At 38.6% G+C, this 14,846-nt stretch overlaps 1 protein-coding gene across 3 annotated transcripts in view; it reads right to left on the reverse strand.

The window, feature by feature from the left end:
- The window catches only part of LOC123510656 (alpha-1,6-mannosyl-glycoprotein 2-beta-N-acetylglucosaminyltransferase-like), a 27,421-nt gene extending 12,575 nt beyond the window's left edge, over positions 1-14,846 (reverse strand). The window contains exon 1 of one of the 3 annotated variants that reach the window (XM_045265984.1): positions 14,772-14,846. The gene's annotated coding sequence lies outside the window, so the exon portion shown is untranslated. Of the gene's footprint in view, positions 1-14,746 lie in introns of all 3 variants that reach the window. The other 2 variants (XM_045265983.1, XM_045265985.1) reach the window with 2 other exon arrangements.

Consider the following 14,846-nt stretch of genomic DNA (forward strand, 5'->3'; position numbering starts at 1 on the left):
CATTGCTCCTGTCTCTTCCCGTACATACAAATCATTTACCTGTTTGTATATCATTTATGTGGACACGCACTGAGGAACCTTTCAATATTCATAATCCCATGCGGCTAATTATTTTTGTTCCTCTATCAAATTACCTCGGCTTGTTTTTTTTTTATAACTTTTTTTTTTCTTGGCGTTTTATATATTTTTCTTTCTGTCTCTTTCTTTGCTGTTCACTTTGTCATTTAGAAACACATGAAAGGTACAGCAAGAGATTTGTAAACGCGGCTAATAGCTGCAATTACTCACACTAACATAAACACACACACAGACACACGCACACAAATACACACACACGGTAGCTATGGTATATATTTTACCAACACGCACACCTTTACACTGAGAAGTCTCATTACCACCACCACCACTACCACCACTACTACCAGTATCACCAACACAATGTCATCACCAACAGCAACACAATAACACTCCCAACACAACCAATGCTACCACCACCACTGCTTCTACTTTCTCTCACCATCACCTATACCACCATCTTACCACTACTACTACTACTACTACTACTACTACTACTACTACTACTACTACTACTACTACTACTACTACTACTGCCACTATTACTTCCACTACTACTACTACTACTACTACTACTACTACTACTACTACTACTACTACTACTACTAATAATAATAATAATAATAATAATAATAATAATAATGCTGTTACCATCACTTCTTTGTCTATTAATTAAAGGTGATGTGGAGATATTAACACAACAACAAATGAAAATAACTGGAAACTGAATAACCAGTGAGGATTCGATGATACTCGAGTAAAAATCTAATTGGCAAAAACATACGAAAGAATTTGATAAACCTTTAGAAAGAAATTTGACTTAATATTGTGTTGTAGCTGTGCGTTCAAGTTGAGGAGTAGGAGATAAGCTTATGAAAGACCTATTCTTACCAAGCTGCTATCAGGAAAGGTCACCATAATCTCTTATCAGAAAGTTGAGAAATTTGTTGATAAGGAAATTGGCTTGTGTCATGTATGGTTTTGATTAAGTAAACTGTCAGTCTACGGAAATGTACATGTGTTGCTTAGTGTGTGGCGTTGTGATAGTGGTGGTGATAGTGGTAGTACTAGTGGTGGTAGTAGCAGTAATAGTAGTAGTAGTAGTAGTAGTAGTAGTAGTAACATTAGTAGTAATAGTAGTAGTAGTAAGTGTGAGGGATCATAATAATGTGTAGTATATCAGTATCGTTGCAATTTCTTTTTTTCTCTTTCTGAGTTTAAAGAAATACTGACTCTTTATATGAAGATTCACACACACACACACACACACACACACACACACACACACACACACACACACACACACGCACAAAAATCATAAAGACAACGATTTAGACTCCATCAATCACTCCACAAAAGACCGTGAACACAGCACAATGAATCATGAGTGCAAAAAAAAAAAAAATAAATAAATAAATAGATAAATAAAATAAATAAATAGATAAATAAAGATAAAAAGAAAAACCACACAGCATTACACTTCACCAAAGCCATACATGAAAACATTCGACGCAGCTCCTTCTCTCCCTCTCTCCTATACAACATTCCTTTTCTTTTTTCCCGCCATCAATCAATACTCACGTTGCTAGAAACACACTCGCTAGTTCTGCATTATTAAGGAAGAAACTGTTCTCTGCTCCACTGATCCTCTATCTTATCTCACCTTACCGTGTTTTGCGTGTCAATTCCTCAAAAAAAAAAAAAACTGAAGAAAACTATAATTTCACCTAAACACAAACAATTCACAAAGCGCATATAGAAAACGAGAGGTGCATAGCTTAAAAATATGACACAAGTAGAAATTTCCACGTACTGTTCTACTAACTCACTAATACTTATTCCTGCATAGCAATAATACGTTACCAAGTATAGTAACATGTGGTAGTGTAGGGCGTCTGCTTGAGTCACCTTGAAGGCATCACGGTAACGCTGTAGTGTGAGAGAGAGTGATGCGAGTGAGTCGTGGCTGTCGTTGTTGTCGTTGTAGTGGTGATGGTCGTGTTCTGTAAGCAAATTAAGTGAGTGTTTGCGCAAGTAGTCTCTATCTAGCATTATTTGTATTCACTTGTGTGAGTGTGTGGTGTGGATGTATAAGGTGAGGACTTTCATGTCTGTTTTGCTGTTCTTTTCGTCTTCGTCATTGTAAAAAGGTGTGATGGATTATTTATTTATTTATCTTTCTTTTTTTTTGTTAAGGGTTTTATTCAGTATATTTCTTCTGCGTTGCTTTCTCTTTTTTTTCTTTGGTTATCGTATTAATTCTTTTCTTCGCCTTCCTTCACTATAAGAGCTGTGATGGATTCATTTGTTTTCCTAAATTCATTAGTTTGTCAAGTGCATTTCTTCCTCTTCTTCTTCCTGTTTAGCTTGTCTGCTTTTCTGTGACTATAAATTCCTATTCTTCTTCTTTGTTGGAAAAAAGACATAATTAATTGATGTTTTTCTTTTGTTATTCGATACATTATTTTGCATTGTCTGCTTTTCTTTTGTAATCAGTTCGTCTTCTTTTTTGTCTTTGTTAGTAAAACATTTATGGCTGGTTCAGATATTTCTCTCGTTTGTAATCAAGGTTTGTTGAACATTCCTCTCTTGCTTTCTGTTTTTCTTTCTGCACTTCTCTCGTGTAGTGATTGTTTTCCTTCGTCTTCATCAGTGTTAAATCTGTGGTTGATTCAAATACTTTCACTCTTGCAATGGAGATAACTCTATATACATTTCTCCTATATTTTCCTCCACCATTTCTCTCGTGTACTAAGATCTTTCTCATCCTTCTCTTCTTCGTCTTCAATATAAAAGCCTTGGTTAATTCATATCATTTCTCCTCTTTCTTCCTCTTTTCTTTTTGACATATTTTGTGTACGATTTTCCTTTCCTTTTTCTCCTGTGCTTTCTTTCTTTTCTCTCACTTCGTCTTTATCAGTGTAAAAATCATGGTTAATTTATACGTTTTCCTTCACTCTCTTCCATTTCTGTGTTTTTTTTTTTACTTATTACATCAGCTGGTATACATTTTCCTCACCTTTTCCTCTCTTTCTCTCTCGCTCTCTCTATTTATCTTTACTAATGCAGTGACGAATACGGAATGACGTACTCCATGTAGTTACATTATGTTCGTGCGGCATTGGATATAACATAGAGGCTTTTGTGACGCGTCGAGACCTGTGGTGCAGGTTGCTTGTGAAATCCTAAGAATGTGGTGGTGCGATCCGGTACACACACACACACACACACACACACACACACACACACACACACACACACACACACACACACACAAGGGTTGTTCCACTTAATTGTATGATGCTTCTCGATGAATGCATAAAATAATCTTCATATAGCAAAAGTTATGCAAATATATACATATATTCATACAGAAGTGCGTATAAACAGAAAAAAATAGAAAAAAAAATCCAAAACAGCCAAAACTATATGATCAGCGGCAATAGAGAAATGAAAACAGACGAGGAGAAAGAAATGGATACTGCTACTACTTGTACTACTACTACTACTACTACTACTACTACTACTACTACTACTACTACTACTACTACTACTACTACTACTACTACTACTACTACTACTACTACTACTACTACTACTACTACTACTACTACTACTACTACTACTACTAATAATAATAATAATAATAATAATAATAATATACAGAACAACTGCAAACACACGTATACACACACACACACACACACACACACTCACTCACACACACACACACACACACACACACACACACACACACACACACACACACACACACACACACACACACACACACACACACACACACACACACACACACACACACCTCGTAACGCCTCATTTCCTGAACGCAAACATAGAAGAACAATCTCTACTTCAGTCTCTCTCTCTTTCTCTCTCTCTCTCTCTCTCTCTCTCTCTCTCTCTCTCTCTCTCTCTCTCTCTCTCTCTCTCTCTCTCTCTCTCTCTCTCTCTCTCTCTCTCTCTCTCTCTGACCTCCTTTCTCATTTCTCTTACCCACATCCTTAATTATAGATCTTCCTTTATCTTTTCTCTCATTTTATCTCTCTCATCTTTTCTTCTCCTTATTTTTATTAACTTTTTTCCTTCTTTCCTTCATGTCCTTTCTATGTTATTTTCGTCTTTATCGAAGTTAATTTTTGTAGATGATTGTAAAGTCAGAGTGTTTTGTTCGACAGTGTATTGTGGCTTTAATGTGATTGTTGTATTGTGTGGTAGTCTGAGGGTTAGGAATAATAGAAAGACGAGAGAGAGAGAGAGAGAGAGAGAGAGAGAGAGAGAGAGAGAGAGAGAGAGAGAGAGAGAGAGAGATAAGTGGTGGATTTGCAAGGAAGAGAAAGGAAAAGAAAGAATGGCGAATATTTTCTATTTAATCCTTTCATAATAGATTGTGTTGTAGCTCAGCAGTGATTAAAGTAACGTCTTATTTTTCATCTCTCTTTACATCCTCGCAGATGATCTGTTATTGTGGTATGGACATTGACAAAAGACGCCCATGGTGGTATAAAAGTTGACGTTACCTCTTCTCATTTCTTTGTTATACTCATCTGTTATGCCTTATTTCCTTCCTGTCATTTCCAGAGGTATCTTAGGGATATAAGGTAGAAATAGCTAGATTTTCAGATTATATAACAATCTATTAAACTCGTGAGAAGAAAGCAAAGGCAGGACATGATAAAGGGAAAGATACCATACCTACTCGTATTGTTGCTTATCTTTTCGTGGTTATTGTTGCTTATCTTTTCGAGGTTAAAAGGAAGATTGTGAGCTTCACTATGGTTTCGGTGATAGCGAGGCGCTTAGAGTCAGTTTGGACAAATGTGACGAGGAGGTAGTAGACACCTACCTAAACGATAATTTACTCCCAGCAAGGTCTAATAACACTAGTTCAAGGGATGCTGTGACCTCTCCATTAGTTGTGATCTCGGTGAACGTTTTCCTTTGTGTCTCACAACTCAAGGGGGCAGTCACAGCCTGCCCTATAAAGATAACTCTCCTTCTTCACTGAAAGCTACATACACTTGCCATACACACACCTTCACTTAAAACTAAAAATGAAATAATGGCGACTCCAAATCCGGCCTCGAAGTCCCCTTCTGGGGAGGGGAGCAGAAATGTTCCTAGGTCGGACTACCCTCTCGGTGATGATCCAAAATGTTTTGACACCTCCCTCAACATCTTCTTCATTAACTTCTGCAACAATCGCGATCTTAGATCTAATTTTCAATCTGTGGAACACCACCTCTCCTTCACTAAACCTCATTTTCTTTTCCTCACCGAAACACAGCTCTCTGAGGCTACTGACAGTAGCCCCTTCTCTGTTCCCTCCTACTTTCTCTATTCTCATTTTCGTTCCAAAGCTGGATGTTGCGTCTATGTGCGCAACGACTTAACTTGCTCTCGTGCCCACGCTCTTGAATCTTCCGAGTTTTCCACCATCTGGCTTAGACTCAACAGTCACTCTCTAACTAAATTCATCTGTGCTGTTTATCTCTCCCCTAACTCTTCTGACTATAGTAAATTCTTTGACTATTTAACTTCCAAAGTGGAGCACATTCTGTCCCTCTACCCTTTCGCTCACATTTCCATTCTTGCAGATTTCAATGTTCACCACCAGCTTTGGCTTTCCTCTCCCTTCACTGACCATCCTGGTGAACTAGCCTTCAACTTTGCTATCCTCCATGACCTAGAGCAACTGGTGCAACACCCTACTCGTATTCCTGACCGTCTTGGAGACACGCCCAACATTCTTGATCTCTTCCTCACCTCTAATCCTTCTGCTTATGCTGTCACCCTTTCATCTCCGTTGGGCTCCTCCGATCACAATCTCATTTCTGTATCTTGTCCTATTTTCCAATCCCTCCTCAGGATCCCCAAAGCGAAGGTGCCTCTGGCGTTTTGCCTCTGCCAGTTGGGGGACCTGAGGAGGTATTATGCTGATTTTCCTGGAATGATTACTGTTTCCGTGTCAGAGACCCATCTCTTTGTGCTGAACGCATAACAGAGGTGATAGTGTCTGGCATGGAGGCGTACATTCCTCATTCTTTTCTCAACCTAAACCTTCTAAACCTTGGTTTAACTCAGCCTGTTCTCGTGCTATACATGATAGAGGTTGCCCACAAAAGGTACTTGAGCCTTCCATCTCCTGAATCTCATGCACTTTATATTTCTGCCGGAATCATGCCAAGTCTGTTCTTCAACTTGCCAAACACTCTTTCATAAATAGAAAATGTCAAAATCTTTCAAACTCAAACTCCTGACTTCTGGCATCTAAAAAAACATCTCAAATAACTTCACTTCTTCATCTTTCCTCCTTTATTTCATCCTGATGGCACCACTGCCATCTCTTCTGTCTCTAAAGCTGAACTCTTCTCAAACCTTTGCTAACAACTCCACCTTGGATGATTCTGGGCTTGTCCTCCTCTCCTCCTCCCTCTGACTATTTCATGTCTACAATCAAAATTCTTCGTAATGATGTTTTCCATGCCCTTGCTGGCCTAAACCCTCGGAAGGCTTATGGACCTGATGGGGTCCCTCCTATTGTTCTCAAAAACTGTGCTTCCGTGCTTGCACCTTGCCTGGCCAAACTCTTTCAACTTTGTCTATCGACTTCTACCTTTCCTTCTTGCTGGAAGTTTGCCTACATTCAGCCTGTTCCTAAAAGGGTGACCGTTCTAATCCCTCAAACTACCGTCCTATAGCTTTAATCTCTTGCTTGTCTAAAGTTTTTGAATCTATCCTGAATAGGAAGATTCTCAAACATCTGTCACTTCACAATCTTCTATCTGATCGCCAGTATGGCTTCCGTCAAGGTCGCTCTACTGGTGATCTTCTGGCTTTCCTTACTGAGTCTTGGTCATCCTCTTTTAGAGATTTCGGTGAAACTTTTGCTGTCGTTAGACATATCAAAAGCTTTTGATAGAGTCTGGCATAAAGCTTTGATTTCAAAACTGCCCTCCTACGGTTTCTATCCTTCTCTCTGCAACTTTATCTCAAGTTTCCTTTCCGACCGTTCTATTGCTGCTGTGGTAGACGGCCTCTGTTCTTCTCCTAAATTTATTAATAGTGATGTTCCTCAGGGTTCTCTTCTGTTACCCACTCTCTTTCTATTATTCATTAATGATCTTCTTAACCAAACTTCTTGCCCTATCCACTCCTACGCTGATACCACCCTACATCTTTCCAAGTCCTTTCAGAGACGACCAACCCTTCAGGAAATCAACAGATCACGCAAGGACGCCACAGAACGCCTGACTTCTGATCTTTCTAAGTAATAGTAGTTTTCAATGCCTCATTTCCTCCATCTATCAACTCGACACAATCTTCTAGACAACTATCCCCTCTTCTTCAATGATACTCAACTGTCTCACTCTTCTACACTGAATATCCTCCTTTACTCATAATCTTAACTAGGAACTTCACATCTCATCTCTTGCTAAAACAGCTTCTATGAAGTTACACGTTCTTAGGCGTCTCCGCCAGTTTTTCTCGCCCCTCCAACCGCTAACACTGTACAAGGGCTTCATCCGCCCTGTAAGGAGTACTCTTCGCATGTTCGGGGTGGGGGGATTCCACTCACACAGTTTTGTTAGATAGGGTGGAATCAAAAGCTTTTCGTCTCATCAACTCCCCCTCCTCTGACTGACTGTCTTCAGCCTCTTTCTCACCACCGAAATGTTGCATCCCTATCTATCTTTTATCACTATTTTCATGCTAACTGCTCTACTGATCTTGCTAACTGCATGCCTCCCCTTTTCCTGAGGCCTCGCTGCACAAGGCTTTCTTCTTCCTCTCACCCCTATTCTGTCATACTCGCTAACGCAAGAATTAACTAGTACTGTCATTTATATCTTTCTCTGGTAAACTCTGGAACTCCCTGCCTACTTCTGTGTTTCCATCGTCCTACGACTTGACTTCTTTTAGGAGGGAAGTTTTGGCTAATTCTTTATTACTCGTACTCTTTAAGGGAACGAGCGTTTCAAGTGGGCCTTTGTTTTTAAATATTTTGTTACCCTTGGCTGGTTTCCCTCCTGCATAAAAAAAAGAAAAATAAGTGTCAGTAGGTGTTTCTAACGCACAGATGTGACGAAGCTGTAATTAGGATAATTTCTCTTGACTTGTTAATTAATTCATCTATAAAGTCATAATTCATTGCGTGAATTATTACAAAAGGGAAACTAATGAACAAATCAATATTCCACTTCAAAGAATCATTAAACATATTGGATAGTATACAAATAGTCGATAGAAATATTTGGTAAAACGAAATCGTAAAGAAAACTGATCTTTAGCTGGAAATGAAAAATGAACTTATCAGACCAGTAACTACAATACGAGAAATGGAGCTTCGATTGTCAACTAAACCAGCAAACAGAGAACATAATCAACAGATAGATAGTAAGTGGACCTCCTCACCTGTGTTGGGATATCGACATCACACCTGTGGAGAGAATGACAAGTGTTGGTCCATAAATAAGTGTGTGTGTGTGTGTGTGTGTGTTTCACTGTTTGATCTGCTGCAGTCTCTGACGAGACAGCCAGACGTTACCCTACGGAACGAGCTCAAAGCTCATTATTTCCGATCTTCGGATAGGCCTGAGACCAGGCACACACCACACACCGGGACAACAAGATCACAACTCCTCGATTTACATCCCGTACCTACTCACTGCTAGGTGAACAGGGGCTACACGTGAAAGGAGACACACCCAAATATCTCCACCCGGCCGGGGAATCGAACCCCGGTCCCCTGGCTAATGAAGCCAGCGCTCTAACCACTGACATACCGGGCGTGTGTGTGTGTGTGTGTGTGTGTGTGTGTGTGTGTCACTTCAAGTATATATTTTAATCTAAGATTTTTAGTTCTCTTTCAACATATGTTAATTTTCTTTTCCCACATTTTATCATATTTTATCTTCTATAACTGTTCCTTTTATTTATCTATTCATCTATTTTTGCACTTAAATGTTACCTTGTCTATATATAAAAAAGAAAAAAGTAAAGTGTAAGAGATAATTTTTCCCAAACGCTGCCACAGTAACTGTTAATCTTCACACAAACGTTTCCTGGTGATTAAAGGGAAACGGTTACGTAGTTTGTATGAAACGTTTACTGCTCTCCGTTATGTCCACAATGGCGAGTGTGTGTGTGTGTGTGTGTGTGTGTGTGTGTCAGTAGTGAATGGTTACAGTAATGGTGATACTCTTAATCGTAAGAGTGAAGACAATTATAGCGCAGTTAAACGCACACTGATGATAATAATGACGGGAGAAGTGACGAAAATAGAGATGATGATGGGAATGGTGACTGATGACTGATGGTGAATGATAGTAGCGTGATTCTGGTGCGGGTGTTGAGGGATGATGGTGATGATGGTGAAAAGGGATAATGAGGAATAATAATAGTGTTGGTGGGCGTGTCAGGGACTCGGGTATAGAGTGTCAGGTATAGGGAATGGAAACTATCAACAAGGGAGGATCAGGTGTTATAACCACTCTCTCTCTCTCTCTCTCTCTCTCTCTCTCTCTCTCTCTCTCTCTCTCTCTCTGATACAGCTCCCAATGTTCAGTTTTCATTTTTTGTTTTGTTCCATTCATATTTCAATTATCAAGTGATTCGTCTTTCTTTCGCTCGCATTTCTCTCTTTTTTTTTTTAATGTTACTTTAGTGTTTTTTTCTCTCTTTCTCTCTCTTATTCTGTTACACATTTTTTTTTACCTTTTTGCTACACGCTGATATTTCTCTCTCTCTCTCTCTCTCTCTCTCTCTCTCTCTCTCTCTCTCTCTCTCTCTCTCTCTCTCTCTCTCTCTCTCTCTCTCTCTCTCTCTCTCTCTCTCTCATTATTACGTATCCTTTCTATTTTTCTTTTGTTACTTTATCGCTGATTTTTTCTTCACATTATCTCTGTTATTCTGTTACGTATCTCTATTTTTTGTTATTTTATAGTGAAACGAGGAATATCAAAGCGGTGGTGGTGGTGGTGGTAGTAGTGGTGGTGGTGGTGGGGGTAGGGATGGTGGTGGTGGCAATATTAGTATTAGTAATAGTAGTAGTAGTAGTAGTGGTGGTAGTAATAGTAGATGTAGTAATAGTAGTAGTAGTAGTAGTAGTAGTAGTAGTAGTAGTAGTAGTAGTAGTAGTAGTAGTAGTAGTAGTAGTAGTAGGTGGTAGTAGTAGTAGTAGTAGTAGTAGTAGTAGTAGTAGTGGTAGTAGTAGTGGTGGTGGTAGTAGTAGTAGTAGTAGTAGTAGTAGTAGTAGTAGTAGTAGTAGTAGTAGTAGTAGTAGTAGTAGTAGTAGTAGTAGTAGTAGTAGTAGTAGTAGTAGATGTAGTAATAGTAGTAGTAGTAATAGAAGTGGTAGTAGTAGTAGTGGTGGTAGTAGTAATAGTAGTAGGGGAATACATAGACGGGGTGGGGATGGGAGGGGAGGGGAGGAAGGGAGCGAAATATGGGAGGGATGGAAGAGAGGGAGGGTAGGAGCAGGGGGAAGGACAATGTGGGTGGAGCTTGTTACTACGTCACAGATAGCATAACGTCACCATTTCTCACCACTTGTCCGTTTCATCGTGAGGGATAAGTGACTTTCTCCTGTTTTTATAGGGAGAAGTGCCATTATTATATGGTGTTGACGATTCTTGACACATTAGGATATTCGGCAAAATTTCATAATGATATGCGTGTTCCTTACAAAGTTATTCTAGAAAAACGTGCCCCTCAAACTCTCTGAAACGCTTAATATTATCGTAAGAAATGTATTTTTTTTATATATATTTTCTATCTTTTTCCACCACAAACTACGCATATTGCAGTACGTTACGGAGAACTCAGCGGCGAAGTAAGGTTCACTGCACAAATTTACGCGTCGAAGTGGCAGCTGCGTAGATAACATAGCATAGTAACATATTGCAGAAAAAAAAAAAAAGCTAGCTGTTGCTTTCTCAGTAAATTGTTGTAGCATACTAGCTTTACAAAAAAGTATATAGTTTCAATTATTATTATTGTTTATTATTTTTTTTACCTTTTCTTTATTACCTACTTCGATTCATTGTTAGTAGACATTTTTTTTTATTAATTTTTCATCTTTTTCATCTTCACTTCATATGGTACGTGTCTTTCTCTTTTCCTCTCTTTTTTCCTTTATCTTAACTCAATCTTTCATTAGAAGCACATTTTATATATATATATATATATATATATATATATATATATATATATATATATATATATATATATATATATATATATATATATATATATTCATCAGTGTTACTTGTCAGCTGTGACTCAAACGTGGGGTCCTCACAGTAGATAGTCTAGCTTTTGATAATTATGAGCCACCAACACATGTGCACAAGTGTTGGAATCATGGGTTTATGCTGCACCAGTTTTAGCTTTTTTGTCAAATTTCTCCACGTTCTCAAGCATAACGTGTTTGCTTGGGTTTGGATTTTAGTCTATCTAGCATTCTTTTAGATAGCTCTGTCTGTCTGTTTGCCTGTTTCTGTCTATCTTTCTGTCTGTATTCTGTCTATTTGTCTGTCTGCCTTTCTGAATCTGCCTGTGTATCTGTCTCTTTCGTTATCTGCTTGTCTATCTATCTGTCTGTCTCTCTGTCTCTCTGTCTGCCTGGCTGGTTATCTATCTTAGATATCTGTCTTTCTCTGCCTGTCTGTTTGTGTGTCTGTGTGTCTCCTATTGGAAGTATGAAGAAAAAATAAACAGGTGTTACTTTGCATCTCATGCAAATTAGTTTATTTTTAGTCATCCCTCTTGGAAACACGATTTTTTTTCCTGTCCTTCCTTCAGGCAGAAATTTGAAGTAGATGTATTCTTTTTAACAGACACCTTAAAGTACTTTCGTGGTAAAGAGTTATGCAAGTACACGCAAGTCACGCTGCTCGCAAGTCACGTTTTTTCGCAACTCACGCTACGCCAGCGAAGTGTTGCCCTTCTCACACTTAGCCACATGACATTCTACGCTCTCATTCACCCTGAAATTCTCTCTTTGAAACATGTGATCTGCTGTGCTCTCATTCAAGCTCAAATCAATGATATTACTAATGGAGGGTTGGGACGCTCGCGAAAACTATATCAGCTAGTCTTTCCTTGAATCTTTCCATGCTGACTTAAGGGAGAGACAGAAGAATGGAATGCTTTTTTACTTTTTAACCTTTTCCTAATCTCTGTTGAAAAGTCTTGAAATTCGAATACGATATTTTCTTCGTTATTTTTGTATATCCATCCTTTTGTTTTGGAAAGTTGTGATCTTACTTGTAAAAATAAAGTAATTTAAGAAAACCTGAAGTATTTAATTATGATCCACCTTCATTCAAAATGTGATATTTCTTATCAACGTGGGAAATTTCATAACACAATAACTGTTCATGTTATCTTACCCATCCACTCATCTTTCCTGTAACGCTCAATATCTTGGCAATCTATGATCCTGATGTCATAGCAGCAAAGTACTTCTGCCTCTTCAACCTTGTCATCACCGCTACTGCGAAGGGCGGGTGGCGTGAAATGACCACAAAATTAAGTATGAGAGGGTGAGAGGGGGTGAACGCTCCTACACCTGTTATTTATCACATTTATAGTCAGAAATCAAGTCCACTGCTTGTCTTGCGTCCTCTCCTATTTACAAAATGTGACTATAGATGGCTAGCCGGTGAAAGGGTTTGACACAGAGGGAAGATGCTGAGCCGAGAAGAAAGTACAAGTTGGGGCTGAATAAAAATCATGCAGGGGCCAGGAAATTAAAGAGAAAACAGAGTCATAAAGTAAATCTTAGATCGATTCATGCTGGACACACCACAGGCTCAAGTGTGAAACCCACGTGGCCCAGTGACAGCGTGCGTGGCTTAAGTGATTTCTTCCCTGCGTGAGCGAGCGCCATCCTAACGGGACACGCAGATTTCAACCATGCGCAGTGCTACACGTTTGGGTTTGTCCGAGATTATATGTGCTACTTCATGGCTTCTAGTGTACGATGAGTTTTTAAAGGATGTTCAGATGTTGTGCTTAGTGTTTTGTTGATATTTTCTGTTTCTTTATGTTCTTCGATCCTTGCATGCGTTGAGTTTGAATGTTTTGTTGGGATTATTTACGTTTCTTATTTATCAGCTCTTATATTGGTTTCCTTCTACATAATGGTCTGGTGTTTTGTATTCTTCTCTTGTAATTACCGTTGTATTTTTTTTTTCATTATCTCTAATATACGATCATCTTTAAAGATTGTTTGGGTGCTTAGATGTTACGTTTAGCTTTTGGTGAGATAATATTTTTTTTCTTTCACTGACTTCAAAGAATGCATTGATTTTAATTTATGTCGAATGTTATCAGTTACCTTACAAAGCGTGCAAAAATAAGGTAATTTCTGTTGAATGTTATTAGTGTTATCTCCTTAAAGCAAACGTAGGAAATTTTTTTTTTTCCTTTTTTGCGTTTACTTAGAAATACGCAGATTTTTGTGATAGTCTGTCAGTATTACATTCATAGACTATTAACATAACTATTACAATTACAACAGTGTTATTGGGTTCCTAGAATGTAAATAATCGGTATCCATCCTATTCGTAATGTTTACTAAAAAAAAAAGATAACAATGAACTCGATAATCAAAACAAAATAGATAAAGATAGATAAAACGCTGATTAATAGAATGCCAATAAAAAAAAGATAAATAGAATGGGAAAAATCATCTAATCGCTTTTCTTTCACAACATGCAAAAATAGTGTTCTCTCTCTCTCTCTCTCTCTCTCTCTCTCTCTCTCTCTCCGCCGTGGTGCAGTGGAATCATGCGTGCTTTGGGGTTCGAGGGGTCTCCAAGCGTACGGGTTTGAATCCTGTCCACGGTCCGAGTGTAGGTTGGGCTTCCTCACTCGGGGCAACGGTTTCCTAGCGGGTGGGCTTTGAGATAGGAGGTACCCCCAAAAAGTATCCCCTTTAACCCAGAAATTCCCGAGAAAAGCCCACATGGTATAAAAAAAAAAAAAAAATGAAGCACCATCAAGTTTTGTCATATTTAACATACACACACACACACACACACACACACACACACACACACACACATCATCATCATCATCATCATCATCATAGTGCTATCCCCTCCATGGTGCGAGCCATAAATAGCTAAGTTAGGTTCTCATCTTGAATCTCCCTTAATCCCCATATGTACATCTTCATGTAATGCTATCCCTCCATGGTGCGAACCATAAACAACCATAAACAGCTAAGTTAAGGTTCTAATCTTAAGTCTCCCTCAATCCCCATATGTACATTTTCAGTATGTATGTACTGCAATTACTAATAAACCGTATTATTATTATTATTATTATTATTATTATTATTATTATTATTATTATTACACACACACACACGTTGCATTCAGTTTCTCACCACAGCCGCATAAATAAACGCCTCGGATCACAATACAACAGCAGTAAATTTGTGTCGTTACCGAAAATCACTAAACTGGACTATGTGTACTAAACCGAGAACTGGATTTAAGTAATTATGCATTAAATTACTATTCTTTAAACGGATCCGAATATCACTTTAACCGGATCTGTGTATTGTTCATTAAACCGAGGAGTAAAGTTAAGCAGTGTGATGTTATTTTATTGTTTCCGTGTGTTTTTGAATAGTTACTGTAGTGTGTATGGCAGTCACTAACACGAGCACTGTTCTTCGCCTGACACCTGTGGCCCTCCCTCGCCACGTCCGCACGCCACGACAGCCACAGACACAC

Source organism: Portunus trituberculatus, chromosome 29, assembly GCF_017591435.1.
Source record: "Portunus trituberculatus isolate SZX2019 chromosome 29, ASM1759143v1, whole genome shotgun sequence".
Taxonomy (NCBI): domain Eukaryota; kingdom Metazoa; phylum Arthropoda; class Malacostraca; order Decapoda; family Portunidae; genus Portunus; species Portunus trituberculatus.